The sequence below is a fragment of the Marmota monax genome, unplaced genomic scaffold (assembly GCF_021218885.2).
Source record: "Marmota monax isolate L192 unplaced genomic scaffold, Marmota_monax_Labrador192_F-V1.1 WCK01_AAM20220418_F8-fsc00014, whole genome shotgun sequence".
NCBI lineage: Eukaryota > Metazoa > Chordata > Mammalia > Rodentia > Sciuridae > Marmota > Marmota monax.
Genome location: NW_026695222.1, coordinates 28093283 through 28115595, shown reverse-complemented (window position 1 = coordinate 28115595; position 22313 = coordinate 28093283).

The following is a 22313-nucleotide window of genomic DNA, read 5'->3' as shown; positions in this document are numbered from 1 at the left end:
AAGAATATAAAAATGAAACCTTTCATATGACCTTTCACTCCTTGGTTCCATTCCAGATTCTGAACTGGTGAGTTCTCTTGACATGGCCCTTGCATTCCCAGTGGTGGCTTTTCTCATCCTTAAATGATCCCTCACATTGGTGTTCATAATTTATCTCTGGCATTAAAGATGATGTGTGTTTGTGATGAAAAAGTCAGAGTTCTTTAAGTCACCTGGAAGTAATGACCTCTATCTATGTTTAAATTCAAAGTGAAGGCTGATGGTCTCAGTGAAGTGTTCACCTTGGTGATTTGGAGACAGGAACTCTCCTGGATAAGCCTTCAGGTACCTGGGGGCAGTCTGTCAGTACGCCTCCCGCTCCCTGGAAGGCTCAGATGAATTCAGCCAAGCTAGAGAGCAGGTGGCATCTTCTTTCTGTCTCTTATTTTTTTTCTTTTGAGAGGTACAATTAACTTTTGTTGAGGACAATATGAAATAGTGGAGTACTCATGTATAATAATCATTTTACATAATTGTGTCATTTAACTACAGCAATGTTAAAAGGTTGATCAGCTTACTCCTGTCTTATTAACATGCAAGACAACATTTGGGGAAGTTAAGCAATATCCTAAGGGCACACAGTATGAGCACAGATCTCTCCATTTACAGGGTTTATGCTGAGCTATTACAACAGATTTCAACAAATATTTATAAAACACCATCTTGTTCGGGACACTGAAATAGGTTCTTAAACAGAGCCTGCAGTCTATGGGTCTCCCTGGATAGAAATAAAAACAACTTAGCTTTCACATTAAGAAACTCGTTCAATGTATATTTAATGACATTGGACACTGAACTCCTCTAGTCTAATATGATGTTGGATTCTGTTGTAAAGGAAGAGACAGTCACAGAGATTAGACAGTCTAGGTCAGGGGCCAGCAAACTATGGCCTGCAAGTCAAATCTGTGTAGTCTCTAGTGACCCCGTGGGGCATGGAATTGTGTTCAAAGCCCTGGTATAATGATGCCCCTGCTCGTCACTGCTTAGCCAGTTGTGTGATCATACATAAATTGTATAACTCTCTGAACCTCAGATTCCACATCTGTGAAACCCAAGTAGGAATGGAGGACTTGAATGAGGTGGAGAACTTACAGTAATGAGTTCCTAACCTGTCACTGAGAAATCCCACCCTGAGAAACATTGTGTGAACCCGTGTTGCTTCTAGTGTTGCAAATGAAGTTTTATTGGAACCCCGGCACACCCATTGGCTGGCACACACCTGCAGATCCTTTTGCAGTACAGCAGCAGAGGGCAGAGGACACACAGAGCAGAAGGTGCCCCTTACCCTCAGCCATGATTTGCTGACTCCTATTGTAGATCAGCATCCAGGAGTTGAGGGCCCCACAGAGCTTCCTCATGGAAGTGGCTTCTGGGCTTTCATCTCATATTGATGGGAATTGTCTGGGAGTGGCAGGAGTGGGATGGGGGTGGGAAGCAGGTGAGTGCAGATGACTTAGGCTCAGGGAACCCTTTGTGAAACTCCTAGAAAACTTTACAAGACTTGAACAATTCAGTGTGAAGAGGGCATTAGTAATCACCATCCCTACTCAGGAATCTCGACATTTTTAGTTACTTCTAGAGGTAGGAGTAGGGTTACCACCACCGATACCCCCACCGTGGCCTCGATAAGCTGCATCGTTGACTTGGGTGAGCCCTTGTGCTTTGTGAAATAGGTACCTGCAGGGCTGTCAGACGGGTGTTGGTTGAGGCAGGAGGCATCTGTGTTGGCCAAGAGTCTCTATCCTGAGCCACAGCAGAGGGAACAGCCTTGAGTGGGGTGATGAGAGATTCCCTTGGAGACCCAGGACATCCAACAGACTGTCCCTCATGGGGTGGTCACTCACCACTTCCGGGGGTGGGGTGGGGCATGTGCTTCCCCCTGGGAAAACATCCTGGGATGGGCTACAACCCTAGTCTCCTTACCTCTCATCTCCCAGTCTTTGATGTGTGCCCTTCTAAATCTTTCTTGCCACCACCCAAATCCTTATTCCATTTTTTTCTTCTAATTAAGGAGACTCAGGCATCCATTAAACAAGCATTGGGATCACTGAGGGTCCGTAGAGTATATGATTTCAGTGTGGTTTGGATGCCCGATTCTCCAAGTTCAGATCTAAAGGCTATGTGATCTGGAGCAAAGTGAGTGTGCTTCTCGGGGTCGACCTGCTGGGTACCTGAAGCTCCGCCTCACTGAGGTGCTGTCCTCACCGAGGAGGAGCTGTGCCATCACTTGGCTCACAGCAGATGCTCTTGTTTTAGTCAGTTTTTTTTGTTGTTGTTGTCACTGTGACCAAAAGACCTAAGAAGAGTAACATAGAGGAGGAGATGTTGTTTGGGGTTCTCAGTTTCAGAAGTCTCAGTCCACAGATGGCCAATTCCATTGCATTGAGCCCAAGGAGAGGAAGAACAATGAGGTGGAAGGGCCTGGTGAGGACAGCAGCTCAGGGCACGGAAGCAGGGAGACAGAGAGAGCTCCATTCACCAGAGGCAAAATATATACCCCAAAGGCACGCCCCCCAGGGACCCATCTCCTCCAGCACAAACTACCTGCCTATAGTTACCACTCAGTTCATGTATTCAAGTGGATTAATGCACTGATTAAGTCAAGGCTGTCATAACCCAATCATTTTGCCTCTAAATTTTCTCACACGTGAGCTTTTGGAGGATACCTCATATCCAAGCCATGACAGCTTTATATGTATGAATTATGCTTATTAGATCAATGGCTGAAAACCCAGTTCCTCTCTCCTGGTGAGCAGGGCTTCAAACTCTTCAAACACTCCTGGAGGGAGAGGGAAACTATCAGCCTTCTCTGTGGGGCTGTGCATACGGTAGACATGAGGAGTGGGGGATAGGATCTCTGATGGCTCACACTCCTTTGGAGCAAAACTTACACACTTATACACACACACACACTCACACACACACAAAATCAATATCCAAGTTAAGTATTATTTTAACACAATCTTATTTAAAAAAATTAATGCAAAATCTACGATGAACAGAATATCAAGATTTTAAGCGAGGAAGTGCTGTGTGGAGTCATATAGGTGTTTGGGGCCACAGGAAAAGTCAGTAATGTGAGCGGGGAGGTGACCTCCTCTCCCCCAGCATAGTGTGGGAAGGAAACCAAGAGAGCCAAGGGGCCAGTTTACAACTTGAACAGCAGTGTCTTGCCTGGGCCTGGAATGAAGGTTGGGAAGAAGTAGGTGGAGAGAGAGAAGGCTGGAGAGGGAGTGGCTGTTTGCACAGGCTTGCCACAGATTATAAGGTTTATCCCCAGAGCCAGAGCAAAAGGGATCCTTGCAGGGTTTTAAGCCAGGAAGTGGCATGATTTGATCCTCCTGGCTCATAAGTTGGTGAAGCTTAAATCTGTAGATTCTAAACCAAATGGGTTTCAAAACACTGCTCTTTGGAATGCAAAACTAGCAAGCAATTTAAAATACAATAAGCAAATTTATATGTTTTGTTTATTATGAATGGATTTTGAGATCAGATAGGCATAGATATGATTCAGTTCTACATTAGCTAGAAAAAAAATGAAAGAAAAAGTTGATTCCAATGAGCTTACTATTGGAACTCCCCTACTTTGATAACTGCCAGTTTTGTGAGCACCCTTGCTTGAATACTTGTGAATAAAATTGAGGGAAAAAAAGACTATTAAAAGAATTACTGGATGATGCTAAGTCGTCAATCTACATTTCAGGATGATATTTTTGGCAAGAAGGGATCCATGATATGTGGTTGCTTTTTGTTGTAGTTTGAAATTACCTGATGGTAATTCTTTAAATTTTTCATTTAAAATGAAAGGTTAATAGTTATCCTGCACAGTTCTTGCAAAGTGGAAATGAGATTGGAAAGTTAAAATATAATTAATTTACTTTCCTATTATCCCTTCCGTTGGAGGAATATTCATGCATTCTGAGCAGATAAGTTTTGAAAGAGGCACTAAATTGCAAGTGTTCACACTTGGATTCAGTTTAAAAGTTAAAAGCTTTCAGACCAAATAAATTAGACAAGCAGGCAAGAAGAAGCTCCATTTTAATATTAATGAGTAAATATTCTACCTTTTGTATGTTGTGTGTGTGGCTTCAGTTTTAGACCCTGAATCTTCTTGAAAGTTGCTGTGGGATTATATTTGATATGTGCTTTGTTGAGTATATTGTTACTATTTGTACCTGTCCCAATGTCAGCTGTGGCCTTGGGTGATGCAATGGGGAAGGTGCTATTGAGACCTACTGGGATGGTATTTCTGTACCTTGCTTGCCGTGTTTCCTGCAGCTGGCTATTGATTGATATGCCACTTAAGCTTTCTCTGGTTGCAAGCAAAAGAAGTGATATGGAAAGACAAGGGTAAGTCCCCCAGAATCCAAAGAAAAGACAAAAATAAATAGTGAAGTTGCTTAGCAGGATCCAAGGTAGAAGTGCTCACTGTGGTTCTCAAGGATGGCCTTTGCATGTCCCAAGGTGAAAAAGTGAGTTGTATTTAGTTGCCTGCACTTTATCATTCATTTACAGCTTACACAGATCCTGTTTATGGGTAAAGTGATAATAGGATTTCTACTTGAAGAATCCATTCATAAATGGCTGGTACGTGTCCTTCTATTTTTCACATTACCAGATTTTTCTATAGTGTAGCATGGACATGTCACACTCCAAACACTGAGGGAATTAAAGAAAAATGTTGACTTACTGATTTATTTATTCATTCAACAAATATTAATTGATGAGTTAACTGTGTGCTAGATACAGTGGCTTCCAGCACTGTGGAAATGAGACAGACCTGGGCCAATGGAAGATGCAGAGGATTAAACAGTCAAGAGGTTTTAAGGAAAAGGATGCAGTTGGAAGGCTACAGGCACTGCCAAACAACAAAACCAAACCAAACCAAAACCAGGGCAGTGGCCCAGAAAGTGATACAAGTAGAGAAGGGCACTAATTTAGGAAGTCCAAGGAGGCATTTTTGAGAAGTTGTCATTGGAGCCTAACAGGAAGGTGCCATCATACACATACCAGGGAAAGATCACTGCAGGTGAAGGAAACCAGGAACCTAAAGGCCACGGAGTCGTGGCCAAGCTGAGCACTTGAGTGAGAGATCTCTGGGGTGAAATGGCAAAGGAAAGGAGAAGCAGGAGGAGAGGGGGGTGGAGGATGTGAGCTGCCTTGGGGATGAGGGAAGAGACCGGCCAGCATCTTGGGAATATTGCACACCCTGTTCCTGGTCCCCTGACTCAGAACATGTCACCAACTGAGAACCCTTGTTGCCGTAAGCCAGAATCAGGTCCTGAACAGAGACTGGGAAGTGGCTGGCAGAAGAAATCAAAGTTTAAAAAAACTCTGAAGGCTATGTCCACCTTTTGATCCACAAAAAACTCTGTTTTGTCATTAAACTAAATACCATGACAGCTTTAATTTGAAGTCTGGTGATTACTGCATCCAATCTAATTTTGGCAAGGTAGTAAAGCATTTTGTAATAACTTTAATATCTTTGTTTTATTCTGTGGAGGTGTGTTTTCAAATATCCTTGAATTTCTCTGATTATAGTTATAAATTGTATCTAGTATCAGTGGAAAATTAAGTTAGGAGACAATGAAACTTTCAAGTTCTAATTAAATTTGTGCACCTTTAATAATTAATCACCAGGCTGTAGAAAATATTTTAGAAACATTTGCATCTTGCAGCATTGTCCGTGTGTGTGTGTGTGTGTGTGTAATATAGTATTTGGTGCAGGTAGGGGTCATGCATATTTCCTGTGTCCCTACTAACACCATCTCACATATAAACATCTGCAGCTGGAGAAGTGATAAGTAATAAGCAGTTAAGTATTTGTATCACTTAGGGTGAGTTTTTGCCATTGGTAATAAAAGACTCAAAGTCTAAATGATGGACTAAACAAAAATAGAAGTTTTGCTCATTCATGTAAGAGACACGAGATAGCCATAAAAAGTTAGTGTCGTGCTTCCATTTCTTGAACCCTCAGAGACTTAGATTCAGTCTTTTATCATTTGGCGGGGTGGGTAGTCTGGGTCTTTCTGACACAAATTTGCTGCTATGGTGTGACCCACTGTATTCAGAGTTCACCAGCAGGGAAAGGAAAGAGAGAGAAGAAAAGCACAAAGGATGAGTACCAGCTGTCACTTTGCACAAATCCCCAGAAATGCTGCATGGTGCCAGCCTTCACAGCACATAGTATCCACCATTTGTTCACATAGTCACAGGAAGATGTAAAGGAAGCATACTTTATTATTTTTAGTATAGGTTACTCTATGTCCAGCTAAAAATGGGACAGTTTCAGTTAGAAACTCCTCTAATATGGAAAAGGGAACTGAATATTGGCAGGGGAGCAACTAGCCCCTGAAACAAGTGTGTAAAAATGTTTTAATTCCCTTAAAAATGTGACAATCAATTTAAATACTAATTTTATCACCTTTATATCCCTTGAGTAGTTATATATTATTGCAAAATTGAAATACTGATTTTATCACTTTTATATCTCTTAAATAGTAATGTATCACTTTATAATAAGTAGTAATATGAATTTAATAAGAAAGTCAGATTTTTATTTTTTTCTGGAAGAATAAAAGAATGAGAAAGAAATAGCCCCCCGAAATCAATGGAAAGAGTTTAGCAATCATAAATTTTGTCATTTTCAGGGAGGGCTCTATCTTTATTAGCTGTATGATAAGTCAATGTTCTACTCTGTTTGATTAGAAGTTCTGGTATTGCCACTAAGGAGCCGTGATCTTGAGCCTATCACAAAATTGCACAGTAGTGTCAGAAATCAGCAGAACACAATCACTGCGACTAATAAAGGTAATAACACTGATATTTTAATAAAAATATTCACTTCACTTGGTGCTTTGAAAACTAAATGAACTGATATAGGTCGGAGAGTCTTGTAAGCTGCTAAGGACTATGATAACTGTCATCATCCAGAACATTTGAGGTTCAAGGGAAGTTCCCTTTGTGACTGTTCTAGGTCAGGACACTGGCTTTGCAATTTGAATTAAAGGATTAACATGGGGATAAGGTTTCCTATGATCCAGGATGTGTCAGTCTCAGAGCTGGTTGTCCTCAGAGACCCCTGGTTATCACCCCTGCAGTGCAAGCTCAGCAGACAGTTGCAGGGCCTATTGCAGACCTGTGGGCAGTGCTGCCTCTAATTCCCCATCTGTATCACATCTCACTGTATGAACTCTCTCTAGTCGCAAACAATTAATTGGAACAAACATTTATTAAACAGTGTGCAAGTTTTTCTCGTGGTTCTGTGGCAGATACACGGATGAATGAGGATTTTCTACTCTCTAAGACGGAAAATAAAATTTACAACAATTGTTAAAATGATCAATTTGAGAATTCTATTCAAGACAGATGGGGGCAGTGACATAATGTTTCTAAAACCAAGGTCAGTTTAGTGAATAAATAAAGATTTCTATCTTTCAGACAAACTGCTAATATTCTTAATAAATATTGTAACTGTTTTTTTTTTTTTTTTTTTGTCTGTGTGTGTGCATTTGCTGTTCTGTTCCATTTTTCTTTTCGGACTATTCCTGTCTCCTGAAGGGAAAATATTGAGAGGGAGCTGAGGGGGAAAATAGACTGATTTATAGAACAATTAAAATGTGAGTTGGTGAATTGCCTGTAAAAGCCAAAATTATCATTTAGAAAACTGTAGCCTGTAGTTTTTTCTTGTTTTCTTTTGAGCTGTAACATTACTATAGATTATTTTATTCCTGTTTCATAATGCATAATGTAGTATGGTGACTATAAATTATTACAATATTAATTATCCATGGATGGTGGTGTTTTGCATATAAATAAAAGCAGTTTTTACTAATAATGCATGGTATAAAACCTTAGTTTCCAGTGTCAGTGAGGAAACACTACAATAAGATTGAGTTAAAATTAATGTATCAGTGAATTTCAGAAAATATAGGAAATTGGAGCTCAATAAATTGCTACACCAGTAGATAGTTATGATTGAAATTTTGAGGGGGAGAAATATAAATACTGTAATTAGGGAAAGAGTGTATTGGTAAGTTACAGGCAAAGGACCAAATATGGTCCTTTTATATGAATAAAGTTTTATTGGAAAGTGGCTCAGACCTTTCATTTACATGTTGCCAGCGGCTGTTTTTGAAGCACAATGGCAGATTGGATTGTTGCCACAGGATTTTTGTTGCATGCTAAGACAACTACAGAGAAAGTCTGCTGATCCTGGAGCATGAGCTTGGCTCAATTCATGGTTCTTAATTCCCTCTGTAATGCTGCTCTCCTTTAATCAGAGTTCTGGCTTTATTGTCCTTCAGGTCCCACATTCAAAGGCCCCTCCCCAGGGATCCTGCCCCACAAAACCCCCATCTACTTCTCTACCATAGTGTTATAGTGGTGTTTTTCTCAGTACTTCTTTTATCTGAAATTACAACAAGGAGTGGCCAGGGGTATGTATGTGTTCAAACTAATTAGCTAATAGTAGTTGGGGATCTCATCTGTCTCTTTCTCCTCCTTATCACAGATGTCTGAAGAGTGTAGCTCATGAATCTCAATGAGTGTCAACAGAATGAACCAGAAATAAGCCATCTTGGATGTGTCTCCATGGGCAATAATGTTTACATCCCGAACATATTCAGTATTACCCTGGATTACAAGGAGCAAATGTGTATGTGAGTGTGTGTGTATGTGTGTGTGTGTGTGTGTGTGTGTGTGTGTTGGAGGAGAAGGTGGTGGCACCAAATTCGGTGGCTTATTAGGAAATGTATTTCTCAATTGAAGTTTTCTGTATGTTAAAAGATTTGTAGAGAATTTCATAAGAATAATATGTAAACATTTCCTCTTTCGCTTCAGGGGTGACCATACCTGTCAGGGGTTTTATGCACAATTTATAAAGGGAATCAGAGCTTGTAATATACACTGAGTATCAGATGTGAGGGTTGCATGTGAAGTGTCCTCCACAGGCTCCTGTGTTGAAGGCTTGGGCCCCAGTGCAGTGATGTCCACAGTGGGGCTCTGGGGTTATTGGGGGTGGTAGAGGACATGGGACCTAGTTGAAGGAATGGGTCATTATGGCATGTCCTGGAGACTGTATCTTGTCCCTAGCCCTTTCCTTTCTCTCTTTCTGCCTCCTGTCTGCTATGAGGCAAACAGCTCTCCTTTGCCATGATGTTCTGCCTCATCTTAGGCCTGAAGCAATGGAGCTGGCCGACTCTGCACCAAAACTGGGAGCCACAGTATCTTTGTTCCTTTAGGTTGTTTTTCTCAGATATTTTGCTCACCGCTATGAAAAGCTGACTGACACAGATGTGATGTGACCGGCTGTCCCACAGTAACACTCAGAGAGCATGGCTACAGAAGCTCAGTTCATCTTACTGATTAACTGATCTGAAACTGTATCTATTTGCTTAATTTTATTGCCTTCAAAGGTATTTTTTTCCAGATAATGGATGCTAGTAAATATTTAATTCAGTAATGTGAGTTCTGTTTTTTATGGAATATTTATTACAGGCTTTTTCTGAGTTCTTTTTTTTAATCTTCAGTTTTGCCACAATAAATCTTATGACAAAGTTTTGAATCAGCTGTACTTTATGTCACCATTCTTTTGTGTGAGGAAGCAAAATGTTATGAGAGTGTTTATAAACTCAACTGTGTAATTAGAGGAGGCTCACAACACTCCTAATTCTCCTTCTGAACTTTTTTACTAATACCCTGACCTTCCCAAGTGTCCTTGAAAAACATTGCTTTGTTTATCTTATTAGACTCCTCAGGGAAAATGAAATGGCCCTCGTTTTCTATGAATTGATAATGCCTGTTTTTTTGTTTTGTTTTGTTTTTAATGTCGTGGTGAAATATTTTGGTTATTTGCACACTCATCAAGCATTTACTGAGACTTTTCTGGGTGCCAGGCTGTGCCACGGGTGCCATCTCTCATGAGTACCTCAGGAGTATCTGGTGAAGAACATCCCTCAATCTGTTGAGAAGCTTCTCTGTAGAACTCAGGTTCACATGCAGGAGTGGTACAAGAAAGGTGAAACTGGGATTTGAAGACTATCTTAGTCCATTTTGTTTTATTATTGTTGTGATAACTGAATATTACCAACTGGTTGATTGGTTGATTGGTTTGGCTCATGGTTCTGGATGCTGGGGAGTCTAAGAACATGGCCCCAGCATCTGGTACACGCCTTCCTGCTATATTATATCAGGGCTGAGGGCATCCGCGGTAAGTGTACCAAGGGTGTTGGCTGGAGTCTCTCTTCTTCTCATAAATCCTCAACGGCCACCATGGGGATCCACCCTCATGACCTCATCTGATGCTAATTACTTCCCAAAGGACCATTTTTCAAGTTCCATTAATATGAATTAAGGAATTAAGTTTCCAACATGAGTTTTGAAGGGGATAAACACAGAGTCCATAACAGAGAATATACATAGAAAAGTATAAGAAATATAGTACTTTGCATATGAAAATTCTTACCTGAAATCAAGTTTCTTTCCCTCTCGAATGATCTGAATAAAAGGCCTCAATACTATGAGTAGAATGTGTGAAGATAATAATAATTGTCAATTTCATGAGTATTCACTGCATTTTAGCTGCTTTATTAAACTTATTTCTTGTAACACTATTCTTACTTCTAGATGAGCAAATGCAGTTACTAAGAACATAGAGCTGATGGTTGATCGGGTCTGGTTTTAAGCCAAAATCTTATTCCAGGGATCTAACACTCTGTCACCTCCAGCAGCTTCTGGCTTCTGGTACTCTCTAAAATGACAGAGTGTATTTTGTCTCTCAATATTGTACTAAATATCCAAGATTCAAAACATGTTTTGATTTCTCTTTACAGTGGCTATTTGCTGGTATGGAGATGCATGTGTGGCCATAGAAATGAAAGGGAAAATGGAAACCCGTGGCTCCCAAGTCTAAGAATGCCACTGTCCCACAACCGCCTTAGGACTACTAGATTCTTAGGCAGAGACAAAACCCATCACAACCAGGAGTGTATACGCCAACACGCCTGCCCTTCACATCACAGCCTGGATTCTACTCTCGATGTTTTGTTTCAGTGGTTGGAGCATTTAATCTGCTTGCGGAGCCCTCCAAAGGTGGATTTCGCCCTTCCATCTGATTTGTAGTGACTCACCTTGTCCTTCCGTCACTGGGTTTTTCCTTCACCATGCTGGAGCGTTAACTACAGCTACCATCTTGTACAGCGGATTGCTTGAGCTTATTCTTCCTGCTTAACCCATTTTATATTCTCCGACCAACATCTCCCTGTTCCCCCAACCTCCAGCTCTGAAAACCACAATCTACTCTGCTTCTGTGAGTTCAGATGTCTTGTATTTCACACATACATGAGATCATGCAGTATTTTTCTTTCTGTGAATTGGCTCATTCAGTTTCACTTAAAGTCCTTCTGGTCTGTCCGTGTTGTCACAAATGACAAGATTCCCTTCTCTGTATGACTGGATAGTGTTAGATTGTCTGTCTTCATAGTTTCTTCGTCCAGTCATTGATCCATGGACAGTGAAGTTGCTTCTGTTTTCTGGCTCTTATGACTAATGCCACAGTGAACATGGCAGTGAAGATGTCTCTTTAGCCCACTGACTCCATTTCCTTTGGATATATCCCAGTAGAGAGATTGCTGGGTCTGGTTGATACAGTAGATCTTTGTAAACACATTTTAAATACAGTAGATCTTTTTAAACATTTGCATTGTTTTCTACAATGGCCGCACTAACTGACATTCCTACCAACAGTGTAGGAGAGTTTCCTGTAATCCACGTTCCTTCAAGCACCTGTTATATGTGATCATTTTTATACTAGCCATTCTAGTGGAGGTGAGGTGATATCTCATTGACTTAATTTGCATTTCCCTAATCATGTTGAACATTTGTATTTTTGTATTTTTTACCTTCCTATACCTGTTGGTGCTTCATATGTCTTTTGAGAAACATCCCTTCAGCTCCCTGGCAAATTTTTAATTGGGTTATGCTTTCTTTCTGTTGAGTTGTTTGAAATCCTTATATATTTTACTTAGTAATCTTTTATCAGATGTAGGTTTGCAAATGTTTTCTCCCATATCTTAGGTTGTCTCTTTACTCTGTTGATTATTTCCTTTGTTGTACAGAAGCTCTTTAGTTTGAGGTTGCCCTGTCTGTCTATTTTTGCTTTTGTTGTCTGTGTCTTTGAGGTCATATTTAAATAATCATTGTCCAGACCACCCCACTAAATCAGTTGCCTCCTTTTGAACCTCATGCCAATCAAATCATCACTACATACCTGGTTGTTCCTGGCTTCACTTACTCACTACATCTGTGAAAGTCTCTCAGCTTATTGTATGGGTCAGGGTTTTATGTCTGTGTCTGGTTCCACTCTAAGAACATAGTGAAACTTGTTCATTTAGTATTTATGGTTGTTTAGGCTGCTTCAAGTTTAAAAAATTTTGAATATAGTGGTAAGAAACATCTTTGTACACAATTTTTATTGGACAGAGACACTAATTTTCCTTGAGCATATACCTGGGAGTGGAGTTGGTATGTTGATATTGCCAAGTAGTTTTCCAAAATGATAGCATGAAATATACCCTCAACAATAATATTTAAGAGTTCCAGTTGTTTCACATTGCTTTGGTATTATGAGTCATTTTATCTATTCTGGTGAATGTGCATTGGTGTTTTTTTATGGTTTATATTTTCATTACACTGATGTGGAATGTTTCTTTGTTATGGCTACATGGTTCTCCAAGTAAGACCACCCTATTTTTTAAAATATATTTTTAGTTGTAGACAGATATACAACCTTTATTTTATTTCTTTATTTTTATGTGGTACTGAAGATCGAACCCATTGCCTCACACATGCTAGGCAAACACTCTACCAACTGAGCTACAACCCCAGCCCCACATGTTTTATTTAATAAGTCGTCTATTTATGGGTCATGGACCTGTTTTTAGTATGTTTCGTGTATAGACTATATTCTCTTTGTAGTTGTACTGTGATAAAATCCAGAACTTGAAATATTGGCTCAAAAATTATATTAAAAGTTTGATAGTTGTAGTTTCTCCAAAAACATGTGCCTATTAATACATCTATCATCAATGTGCGAAAATTCCTTTCCACATAGTCTAGGCAACACAATATATTACCAATAAAACAAAACCCTTATGTTAATCTAGTCAATGAAAAGTGAGATCCATGTAAGTTTAATTTTGCTTTATTATTTTTCTGAATGAGGTAGAAAGCCTTCTAATGTTTATCAGCCATATGAAACTCATTTTCTATGAATGCCTGATCATGTCTTTTGCCTAATTTTTAAAGTAGGGTTATTAGTATAACTCCTCACAGAATCTATTTATATATTTTAAACAGATACTTATGTAAGTGGACATAAGTATCTGTTTAAAATATATAAATCTTCATTTGGATAAACAGCATTTTAAAGGAAAAGGAAAGAAAAAATTAACATAAAGTGAACCCCACCCCCATTCTAACATTTTAAAGCATTCAGCAATACTTTGCTAGTTCAGCAAAGCAGGACTCCATATCTGCTGCACCCCACTGGGTTTATAACGTGTTTGCTTGGCTAGTATTTTATTTAATCCTTATATTAATGCTATTAATTTATATATGTATTTCCTTTATTAAAGATATTAAGAAACTGAGATTTTAAGTGATTTGACCAAGGTTGCATGCCAGCCCCAGGGAGGACCTATGCAATACGGGTTCCATGTAATAAACATGTTGTGATTTCCCAGGCACTCCCTCCCACCCCAAGTTCTGGCATGGGTCCACCTCTGAGGCCCCATCATTTGTGTTTATTACTGACCCCATTAGCACCTGTACACATAAGCTCTTTCATATAGTAGGAAAGGAGGACTGGAATGAGGTAAAGAAACGTGGATTAATTAGATCACTCATGATTTCTGATTAGAGAGTAATTAGAAGGTCATACATACTGAAAAGCTGAGATCAACAAAATATACCAAAGCAAGGAATTAAATTAGTATAATGGTGCGTGTGTGAAAGAGACGGAGCACCATCCACACAGTTTACCATGTTGTAAAAATATACTGGAAATTAATGGAAGTTGGAAATTAATGATGAAATGTTTTATTTTCCCCCTGAGGCAATTATGCAACAGGATTTCACACATGGTATGATTTGGTTGCATGAAGTGTTCATATATCATAAGCCACCCTTAGGGAGAGCTTCCTATGTGGTACGCACTGTCCTACACTTTATTCATGGTAATTTGCTTAGTCCCCCAAATGTTTCCCAAATGCAACTCTGAGAAACAGATAAATTACAGGGGGCAGGGGAGGGAAGAAGAAAGGGAAGGATAAAGAAGGAGGAAGGGAAAGAGGAAATAGCTGGTTATTTCTAAGTGATAAAACTAAAGTTTAGTTTAGTTTTAGGTTTTTTTAAAATTTTCTGCATGTTTTGTGGTTATTGTTATTTTTTATAATTCCTGTATACTTCTTAGAATAAAATAAAAAATTATAACATGCCTGGAAGAAGACTTAAAATAAAAAAAAAAACTTTTCCCATCCGTTTTTATTAGCCCTTTCCCCAAACTTACCAATGTGTTAGGAATGCAGATATCCGATTAGAATTGGCAAAGCAGGGGTAAATTCCGAGAGGACATGATGTACAAAATCGGAAATTTTCCTGGTTCATCACTAATCCCACCACATTATTGTACAGGACAGACATGACCTGCCTGTGGCTTCTCTGGGGTCCAGGTGGTAAAGTGGAAAAGATCCTGTTTTCTGGGGCTGATGCTGTCTTTGCTGTACAGACCCACACTCTACACCAATCTCTTTATTAAATTGCATGTATGACCATTAACAATGTGCCCAGAGGTCAGTACGACCCCTCCTGAAGCCAGATTTGAGGACTGGTGCTTTTTGTTACATGTGACTGTCTTGGGGTATGAGAGAAAGTAGGAGAGAACTTGGGGTTGTCTTAAAAATGGGGAGATGGATGTTTCCCCATTTTCTTCCATCAGTTGCTTGCCAGGGGCCTCTATTTATTTAATCAATTCCCAGACTTTGGGGATGTCCTTCATTATAGGTGAACACATGGTGTATTCCGAAGGGAAAGATATTTTTTTTTCTGTTATTGGGTTGGCATTTGAAAGCCTGTCGTCCTTTCTGAATGCTGTATCTTAAATTTCTCAACTGACCCACCATTAGAGATTCTGAATTTTCAAGGAAGAATTTTAAGAAAAATATTTGGAGATGCATCCTATTAATTTTAATGGAGAGTAAGCAAATTCAATTTCCTCCAGTGTGGTGTTTAGCAAATAAGAAATCATTAAGCTCATACATTCCATTCACTGTAGACAGACAGGTCTATATTCTTAAAGAAAACTGAGCTTGCTTTTGATACTTGTTAGCAATGAGGAAAAGGTCCTGAAGTTTCTTAGAAGGTGTACATGATATCTAGAGGCAATTACAGAGTTGGGCTTTAAAATTACTTTTATGAAAAGGAACAACATTTGTCATTTTTGTCTAAAATCTTGATTTATCACATTCTGGGAGCTGAACTTGAAATGCCGTGTTTTTATTTTACCTAACAGAATGCCTTGCCTGCAGGCAAACAGAATGTTGGATTAAAACTTTTAATACTCTGTGGCAAAATCTGCTGGTTTTAATAAGAGACAAAGGCTCATTTGGATCTTCTCTTCATTACACAAACAAACCGAGCTTCCGTTTATCATGTTCATTGCCTTAAGTCTGGGTGCACGGCATTGAAAAGGAGGTGGTTACCAGGGCACACATGGCCTGCAATGAGCGATAAATTTGAGGATCTGTCAACAGCTGTACTCGCTCTCACAGGTAATTGTCTAACTCCATCTTCTTTCATCTGTAGCCAAGACAATTTCGAATGGATATTGTTGACAAATGTATCACTTTATGCAAATAGTCTCAAAGAAAAATGAAGTAGAACTCCATACAAATAGTGTCAGTAAGGTCATCTGTCTTAAAAAATAATAAAGCTCATGGTGATTGAGACCTTCTCTAAGCCAGACACTCTGCCAGACACTTCAAATATATTGATTCACGTAATCCTCGCAGTAACCTTTTGGTTTTAATAGGGCTGCTGTTCTGTACTTTAGATCAGAAGGCACCAGGGGAGGTCATGTGACTTGACCACGGTAGTAGATTTTAGGGTTTGTCCTAGGAATCTGACGTCAGAACTATCAACCCATTATACTATGTAGCATAACAGAAGCTAATTCATGACTTTTTCTTTATGGCATGAGGATGGGATGAAATGGACCAGAGGACAGCTTCTGATATAAGGCTGTCACCAACACACATCCCGGCAGGAAGCAGATTGGTCAGGGTGTGAGGGGAGATGTCAATCATTATAGCACAAATTCAAAAAATGATTACATTGGTAAAAGAAAAACTTTGCTGGCACATATTTTATTAGGGTCTGCTTTTAATCTCCTTGATTGACATTTTCCCCAGGCTTCATCTCATGTATCAGGGCATGATCACATTATGCTAGGAATAGAGACTGGCAGCAGCTTGTCTTCATTGTGCCATCTAGGTGACTAGCTATGTAGACTTAAACAAATGATGGAACTCCTCTTGGTTTTGATTTCTGCATCTCCAATGTGGTGTGGTTACCACCATCTTGTAGGATTCCTGTGAGGATTTCAATGAGAAGACATTTGCCAAGAATTTTGCAAAGGGAAATATGGTTTTGATTAGTAATAGTCCAGCCTTCACACTAGAACCACCCTTATTACCATGTCAGTCTATGGCAGTGTGAGGTCAGTTTGCTGTTGCTTAAATATGACTCCTCTACCATGATAGAGATTTGAGCCCCCAAATGGGAATTATCATGATCTTAAAGCTGTGTGTTTCCATTCAGAGTGAAGTAGAATTGAACTTTTTCTTTATTTTATAATTTAGCTACTGAATCATTTGGGTTAGTATTTTCAGCATTGTGACTTTTAATTTAAAAAAATTCAGTTCTGTTCGATAAATATTCATTAAGCATCTACCGTGAGCTAGGCACTGTGCCAACTGTTTATGAGGCACAGATAGCTTCTCAGTGAATTTATACTAAAGGAGCAAAAGCAGTCACACCAACACATCCATCCATCTATCCATCCATCTACCTGTCAATCCACCCATCAATAAACTAACAAATAACATGAAATGAAATACACATGGTAAAGAAAGCATTTGGTGTTCCAGAAGTCTCCAAAGTGAAGATGCTATCTGATTTAAACAAAATTAGAAATTACTCAGGGTTTTAACTGGGAGAGAGTAACATTCATTTATGCACTAATTTATTTATTTAGTATGTATTATTTAGCTATTTTGTACCAGGCATGGTGCTAGGTGCTCAGGGTAGGATAGTGAGTAAATCTGGTGATGGGAATTTTTTCTCATGGAAATCCTCACTGACTGGGGAAGTAGACACCTAGTCTGCAGTTTGGATGATGTTAGAGTAACAATATAAATAACATAACGGAGTAGAATTACAATAGAATACAGGAAGGAAGAGATAATTGCAATAGCCCAGGTGCTATTTTATGAGGACTTAAGATAAGACAGGGAAATACATTTGTCTGAATTATCCACAGAAATGCATCAGATTATGGACTCATATTTTTCTGTTAATCTATATGCTGCAGACATAGTATTCACTTAATGAGAAAAGGTATAACACAGAATGGTGTTTCCTTGTCTGCCTTGAGTATTCACATTTGTGGTTATTTCCAAATGATGTTACTCAGAAGGATAGAAATGGAAATAGAACCAACATAGAGTGGATAGATCTTAAAAAATGAAACAGTGAATAATTGTCATGAAAATGACAGTCTTGGATGCAGACAAAGGGAACCAATTCTAATTTCAGATTGTGCAGTCAGGCAACAGAGCTAAGCAGAAATGAAAGGCTTTGTAAAAATCTCATGTCATAGTCTAATTTTGCACACAAAACATCCACCCACTCCAAGAACAGATTAAAAAGTGCTTAACCTTAGCAAATCTGTATCTGAAAACTTTTCTGTGGGGTTCTGATAAGATGAATGAGATTCAGTTATTGGACCATTGGAAATTAGCCTGCTTGTCTATGATGCTCAATATTTCTAAAGCTATGCATTGAATTTAGCAAACATTTACTGAGATTCTAGCAGGGTAGGTGCCTTCAACAATGTGAGGTTGAAAAAAGACTTAATTTTGCCTTCTAGAAAGTCTTGGTATCTACTAATATGCAAATTACAAAGATGGCCTAGTGCAGTGATAGAGTGTGGACTTTGAAGATATCTTTTGCTTCAAACCCCAGTCCTTTAATTTAACATCAGTGCCTGTAAGCACATTACAGGTCTCTCCCTTAATTCCAAATTTTGCCATTCCTCCAATAAAAATATTAGTATGGTATGAATTTTCTAAGCTGAAAAACCAAAACCACAAACAGTGGATTAAAAATAATGTACATTTATCATCTCGCAGTGTCAGGGGAACAGAAAACTAGGAGCCAGCTTACCCTGGTCTACTGCTCAGGCTCCAAAGAGGCCAGTCTGAAACCAAGAGGCCAGTCTAGCCAGGTCCTTTCTGGAACTTGGGGGTCCTCTTTTAAGGTTGTATGGTTGTTGGTGGAATGTGGCCTTTGGGGTTATATGACTAAGGTCTCCACTCTCAGAGTGGCTGACAGCCAGGGCCTGTGTTCCTGGCCCAGTGTGTTCTCACAGTCCTTCTCTGACATAGCAGTTCACATCTTCAAAGCCAGCAGCAAAGCTCCTGAACAGCAGACCCTTTTTTAAGGGAATCACCAGACATTCTCCCTTTTCATTACATAAAGTCAAGTGATTAAAGATTTTAATTATTTTTGCAAAATCCCTTCATCCGTGTCATATTCTGCTGTTTAGAAACAAGTTCCAGGTCTGGCTCACATTCAGGGAGAGCAGATTCTCATGGGCCAGGGAATCAATGAGTACATCTTAGAATTCTTTACAAAGGGTTTGGATGGGCTGTATAGCTCCAAAACCTAGGCATCGGTGACTTAATAGCACACCATTGTGGTCACATGCTGAGACCCCTTACCAAAGTCTGCTTAGAACTTTCAGCCTGATGATGCCACATGCATCAAGACAGTATTAATATATGTTAAGTGAAATAAGCCAGACCCAGAAAGACAAATGCCACCTGAAGTCGCTTACATGTGGAATCTGAAAATGTTGGAGCAGAGAGTAGACTGGGGATTGCCAAGGGCTGTGGGGATGGGGTGGGAAAGTGGAGGATGTTGTTCAAAGGATAAAAAAGGTGTTTTAGAGTTCCCAAAGTTCTGGAAATCTAAGGTACAATATGGTGACTGCAGTTAGTGATACTATATTTTATTCTTGAAATTTGCTGAGAAATTTGATCTAAAGGTACTTTGATTTTTATTTTTTGCATATTGGAAATCAAAACCAGGATCTTGCAAATGCTAGGCAAGTGCTCTACCAGGGAGCTGTGTCCTCAAATCCCTATGTTAAGTATTATTAGCACAAAAAATAGTGTAACTAAGTGGTGATAGAAATGTTAGTTAGCTTGGCTGTGGTGACCATTTTGCAGTGGATACGTACTTTGAAACATTACTGTGTACATATTAAACATATGCAGTTTTAATTTGTCAAGAGTGTCTCAATATAGCTAAAGAGGAAAAGGAGAAGGAAAGGAGGAAAGGCGGACTTACTTAAAGATCTCTGGGAGTGTAGGATGGGCCTCTGAAGCTGGTTGGAGATGGCTGGAGAGAGCCAGTGAAGGTCATTGGCCTGGGTTTCCTTACAGTTAGGGATGGAGTCCGAGGGCAGGGGCTGGCTTTCCCATCAGCATGTACAGATGTGGGCACAGGTGTTAGAGTCTGTAAACAAGTCTGGATGGCGCCTGGCAAAATGCCAGAGGGAGTGGTTAATGTTAAGGTCTGTAAACAAGTCTGGATGGCGCCTGGCAAAATGCCAGAGGGAGTGGTTTGTGAAGTAACGCCAGCGAGCCATTAAGTGTGGAGATTTCTTATTGGTTCACTGCTGTATCTAGTTTATGTTAATTAAGATAAGCTGTGTGGAAAGTATAAATACCACTCCTGTCCTACAATAAATGGCTCCCTCTCCTGCTGTATCAATGTACACAAGTTGCTCGTCACCCCCTGGTTATTTTGCTGTAGCCGAACTGCGGCACACAGGTAAGCAGAAAGGTGAGGCACAAAAGCTGCTAGAAGCCAGACATCAAAAAATGGAGTCAGAGGGATCCTGGCACCTATGTCACAGCAGCATTGAGGTTGCCAGCCCAGCTGGTGCGGAGGCAGCGGGGATGGGGGGGGTGCAACAATCCTCCATCTTTCTCTGCTGTTGTCAGCCTTGCTCTTCTGTCTTAGGATCTTTGCAGGATTCATGATGGCTCTGAGACCTTTTTTATCCTTTTTATCCACATTCCAGGCAGCTGGAAAGAGAAAGGAGAAAAGTCTAACACATGACATTCCTCAGCTATCTGTCCTTCCTTTAAAAACTTCCTGAAAGGTCCTACAAATAATTTTGTCTATGCCTCATGGCAGCACCATGAGTTAAAGAGGGCTGGGAGCCTCAGGGGAGTGGGAAATGCAGGTTTCCTGCTGATGCAGTGGGTTGGAATTCAAAAAGGAGGAAGATTTTTCCTTGGATCTCAAATACCTAGTCCAGTGACTGGCTTTTTTCTAGAAATTCTACTAATTAAAAAATATGCACATTTAGCTACTTCAAATAATCCTAATCTAGGAGAATTATAGATTTTGTAGAAAAATGGGTGAAGATTAGAAAGTGCCTGAGAGTCCTCACTCTTCCAGTTCTTCCCAATGTGATCTTCTTGTGAGACCGGGAACTACATCAAATCTCAGAAGCTGATGTTGGTGTGTCTCCAGGAATTCAACTCCAGACTTCCTTTGGAAGTCACCAGCTTTTCCACTGATGCCTTTTTTTCCAATTCAGGGTCCTCCTGTGTTTAGTTACCACATCACCTTCTCTCTCAGGTCTGTGATGCCTTTCTAGAATGTTCTATTTCTAAAGACCTTGACAGTTCTGAGGATTCCTGGGCAGTTGTTTTGTGGACTAGCTCTCAATTTAGATTTTTCTCCTATTTCTCATGATCAGCATTTTGGGGTATATCATCACAGAAGTACAAAGCATTTCCTTCCCCATCACACGAGATAGTACATATGAAGTTCTTTTTGGGTTTCTGAAATTACATTTTCCTCCCCTCCATAGACTCTAATTTGGAAGTGGGTCACTGAGTTTAGCCCTTACTCAGTGGGTGTGGCAGGGAAGGGGATTAGGCTCTGTGTTAGCTTTTCACCTATGTGATTGAAATGCCTGACAAGAACAACTTAGAGGAGGAAAAGGCTCACAATTTCAGAGGTTCAGTCTCTGGTCTGCTTTATCCCTTGCCCTAAGCCTCTGGTGAGGCAGAGCATCATGGCAGAAGGGAATGGTGAACAAAGCTGCTCAGAGGCCAGGGACAGATATTGTCCATCCCTCAGTGATCCATTTCCACCAGTCACATGCCAGCTGCCTATAGTTACTACCTTAATGGGTCCATTTGAATTATTAATCTATCAAATTGACTTCACACTGATGAGGTTACAGATCTCACAATCCAAATTTTCCACCTCTGAGCATTGCTACATTGCCTAACATATGAGCTCTCTGGGGGACACTTTTACATCTAAACCAAAACAGATTCCATCTCCTGTAAGGAAGAGATCTAAGTATACTATCTGGACTTCTTCATTAAACTACCCCTCTTCCTAGTTTATTTATTGCAATAATTTATTTATATTAGTATGGAATTGTACATATTTTTGTACATTTAGTATAATCAATATTAAATTATTTATTGTCTTTCTCAAGTCGTTTCAGCTCTGGCCACTGGGAACTCTTTTAACTGGCCTTCGTGACAAGAGACTGTGGGCTCATCAGGAACTTTCCCTACTCCATCTTCAGAATCACCTATTTCTCTAAGGAGCCCCTTTTATTGGAAAATGGTGCTAAAAACTAAGGCCTGGGAACAGGATGCACATTGAATTTTATAAATGTCAGCTGAGTACTGACATGATGGAGATAGTGCTATAAAACTATGGTTATGATTAATTACCAGTGGAGAGTTACAGTGTAATAACGAAATGTGCTTTGTGAATGATATCAATGAATTTGTCTATACATCATCTCATTTTATTCTCCTGCTAGCACATGAATGAGATATATTAAATCACAAAATTCTCCAATTTATGCATGAGAAAGGGGAGGCCTAGAT